The sequence below is a fragment of the Apostichopus japonicus genome, chromosome 20, assembly GCF_037975245.1.
Source record: "Apostichopus japonicus isolate 1M-3 chromosome 20, ASM3797524v1, whole genome shotgun sequence".
Classification (NCBI taxonomy): domain Eukaryota; kingdom Metazoa; phylum Echinodermata; class Holothuroidea; order Aspidochirotida; family Stichopodidae; genus Apostichopus; species Apostichopus japonicus.
The window spans coordinates 35,069,636-35,074,249 of record NC_092580.1 but is presented as its reverse complement, the minus strand read 5'-3'; positions in this window follow the sequence as shown (position 1 = coordinate 35,074,249).

Below are 4,614 nucleotides of genomic sequence, written 5' to 3'. Positions count from 1 at the left end.
ATCCTCTGTTCAGAATGACGTCATCGCAGATGTCATTCGTTCTCCGAGGAAAACTTAAGGACACGGCTCACGAATTGTACACAATTTTTAACGTTTCTCGCTTGTATATCAATGAATGTTGTTATTTCTCATTACCGGAAAGTTTTCTGAACATTTTCATCACAAAGTTTCACTATTTCAACGATCGGTGAAAGAGAAAACACAGTTCGATAATTGGTCCCAATTAACTCTTCTTCTGCCGACTGCCATAAAAATAATATCGAAATGGAAATTCTACGGTGCCAAATTTGACTTAAAATATGCACCAGATTGCATCTAAGGACGTTTCAAAACTAAAAATTTTCCAAAGGGGAGGGGGACACCCCCTCCCCTTAGACCCCTCCCCCATTTCAGTCACCACTTCCAGATCCGCCGGCAAATCAAATTTGACTTAAAATATACACCAGATTGCAACTAAGGACGTTTCAAAACTAAAAATTTTCCAAAGGGGAGGGGGACACCCCCTCCCCTTAGACCCCTCCCCCATTTCAGTCACCACTTCCAGATCCGTCGGCAAATCAAATTTGACTTAAAATATACACCAGATTGCAACTAAGGACGTTTCAAAACTAAATATTTTCCAAAGGGGAGGGGGACACCCCCTCCCCTTAGACCCCTCCCCCACTTCAGTCACCACTTCCAGATCCGTCGGCAAGTCAAATTCTCCACCCCCCCCCACCAACAAAAAACCCTTCGCTACGCCCCTGAATAGGAAGCAAGAAATAGTCCACAAATTCCGATATTTTTTCGGTCGGTGATTCGTTTCCACTTATTATCGGGCCCTCCCTTAAAAATACTTAAGGTTCTTGGCGACTACGTTGCGTTAGATAGTGTAAAACCGCCTACACCCCCCTTTCATTAATAAGTATATCATAATTATTTTATTGAACATATCTTGTTTTATGTTTTTTCTTGGGGTGAATCTGGCGTCATAATTTTCGCGCAAAAGAAAAAACGAATCGACGCAATAATAGTGTATCCATTGTACATGCACTGTTGAACGTTCTTAAATATGTGTCTATCGAGAAAAAATATGTGCACAAAAAAGCGTGTCTGCAACGTTTCTGGTTTTTCTAGTTTTTGGCGAAATGTTTCACCATTTTGCATCTAAGCACTCACAAATAACCAAAAATTTCCATTGGGGAGGGGGCCCCTCCCCCTAGACCCCTCCCCCAGGACGCAGATCACTAAAGTGCTTAAATCGGGATGTCGGCCCCCCCTTTCTCAAAATCCTGGATCCGCCCCTGGTGCCATGCCTATAACTTAGTTTGTTATTTCAAACAGTGCCATGCCTATAACATAGTTTGTTATTTCAAACAGTGCCATAGTCAATGATACAAGAACATATCTTAACCAAAGCATTGATATTAGAATTTGAATTTAAGAATAATAAATTGAAGTCTTTACCTGAAAAGGTTGATTGTTTCGCAATAATCGACGTTGTATTATAATTTCCAATCACATTGCAGTTGTTCTTCTTTGATATAATGTAAGAAAGGATTATTGATGTACAATATTCATTCTTTTTGTAAGACAAGTAATGGAATGAATGAACCTTTCAATTTATTGATGACTTAACAAGGTTATTGTAATAGTGTCTTAATAATCTATAATGTAGTTTTGATTTCTCGACTGAGAGTGGATTGGTACCGTAGAGTAGATATTTGCAACCTCCATTGAGGGATGGTTAAGGCAATCACTTATACTACTGTGCTGGCTTTTAATTTAGATAACCTCTGTCGGGAATATTGTGAATGTTTCCCCCGGCGCGCCAACACCTTTCGCAGATCATCAACCAACACGGCTGGCCTTTCAGCAGAGAAGTTTAATGAACTGACCTTGGTAATGTCACTCAATAACTCAACTTAAACTGTAACTTAATTAAACAAAACGACTGGCAGGCTAAGCCTGTAGGGGAAAAGAGTATTCAAAGAGCTAACCTACCCAGCAAGCCGAAGGTCTCATTTACCATATCATCAAATACTAAACAAATGAAGAGATTGCAGCTTCTTGTGAACCGGTTTAAATATTATTCAGAGGAAAAACATACCCAAGCATCATCATTGGCCTATGAAATAGAGACGCTTCTGATGAACTGAGAAATTTAAAGTATGATTCAAAATGAAATATATTATGAAAGGAATGAAAAACACACTTTAGGACGTGAAAGGGTAACACTCACTTTGTAATACGAGATTTAACGAAAGACTTCGCGCCCATCGCGTTGAATGTGGCCGGTAATGTTGACAACAGTTTAAGAAGATTGATGTGTGTAACACGTGCACCTCAAAATATTACTAACTAAAACCACACTATGGTATGTACCTCGACCTATCACTATATAAACCCTCGCTGTGATATGTACCTCGACCTATCACTAAATTAACCCTCACTATGATATGTACCTCAACCTATCACTAAATTAACCCTCACTATGATATGTACTTCAACCTATCACTATATTAACCCTCGCTGTGATATGTACCTCAACCTATCACTAAATTAACCCTCACAATGATATGTACCTCAACCTATCACTAAATTAACCCTCGCTGTGATAGATACCTCAACCTATCACTAAATTAACCCTCACAATGATATGTACCTCAACCTATCACTAAATTAACCCTAGCTGTGATAGATACCTCAACCTATCACTATATTAACCCTCACTATGATATGTACTTCAACATATCACTATATAAACCCTCGCTGTGATATGTACCTCAACCTATCACTAAATTAACCCTCACAATGATATGTACCTCAACCTATCACTAAATTAACCCTCGCTGTGATAGATACCTCAACCTATCACTAAATTAACCCTCACAATGATATGTACCTCAACCTATCACTAAATTAACCCTAGCTGTGATAGATACCTCAACCTATCACTATATTAACCCTCACTATGATATGTACTTCAACATATCACTATATAAACCCTCGCTGTGATATGTACCTCAACCTATCACTAAATTAACCCTCACAATGATATGTACCTCAACCTATCACTAAATTAACCCTCGCTGTGATATGTACCTCAACCTATCACTAAATTAACCCTCACTATGATATGTACCTCAACCTATCACTAAATTAACCCTCGCTGTGATAGATACCTCAACCTATCACTATATTAACCCTCACTATGATATGTACTTCAACATATCACTATATAAACCCTCGCTGTGATATGTACCTCAACCTATCACTAAATTAACCCTCACTATGATATGTACTTCAACATATCACTATATAAACCCTCGCTGTGATATGTACCTCAACCTATCACTAAATTAACCCTCACTATGATATGTACTTCAACCTATCACTATATAAACCCTCGCTGTGATATGCACCTCGACCTATCACTATATAAACCCTCACTATGATATGTACCTCAACCTATCACTAAATTAACCCTCGCTATGATGTTAGTCTTTTCTAAGAAACCCGCAGCCGAGAAAGGGTCAGCAATATAGCAATGCACAACAAGAACTGTTCGCACACGTCTTGGTTATTATATATGCTCATGTCGAGGAGATTCAACACAAAGAGAACATTGCACAAGTAAAATGTAGAAAAGTCATTCCAATATACTACTCGTTTCTTCCTGCACTGCGCAAAGTAAATACACCGTTTGGGTCATGCAAGAAAATAAACTATACTGTTTCCCTAAAGGTACCAGAAACCCAATTTGTTCATTGAGTACATTCTTTCAATCAGAGGGGGTTATTGGTCGCCTAGATTCTGCCTTCCTTAAAGACATATTTGAATATAGTGACGTTGCTGATGTACTTTGACAATATTTTGGTCCTGTTTGAATGTTTAGTAGACCTGCGTAAATCTAATTAGTGTGCCTTGCTTCCCTAGGCAAGCATACAGTACCCATAGCTTTTATCATCCACGAAATATAAAGACTTAATTTAGAAGTTCCTTGGAGGTCTTCTGCGTTGTCTCTCATCACTGGGAGCTTTAGGGCAATAGTTCCGAGAGTAAATATAAACTTCACGAAAAATCAACACTGTGGCAATTTAACTGGAGCCAACTGTACAGTAATTCAACATTCCAATAATGCTGGCATTTCTCTTTACTTGTGCGTTTCTTTAATTGATAATTTTGTTTACTGTATATCAAAGCACAAATACAAATTGTAACGGCGAAACCTCTCAACCCGAAGCACTGTCATAAAAAGAGTGCCTTTGCGTGCTAACATAATAGATGTATATAGTTAACGTAGTTTAGTGAGATATCGACCCACTTACAATTTAAGAGATGACGCATTTATAGAACATGTGACATGTGTTGAATTGAAGCCAGTTTCTTGATGCTAAATCTACCTACACTTCAGCAATCAAACTGAGTTAGTTTACAATACTGCTGCAGATTTAAATGTAGGCCTTAGCTTCTCTGTTATCATTCTGCGTCACATCACGTGTCTGGCAGTAAACATCGGCAGGATAGAATATAGAATTTAAAAAGAGATCAACAACCAATCATGTCAAAGAAATGTATTTTCTTCACGGATCACTTTGTGCACAAACGACAATACAAAACAGCAAGAAAAAA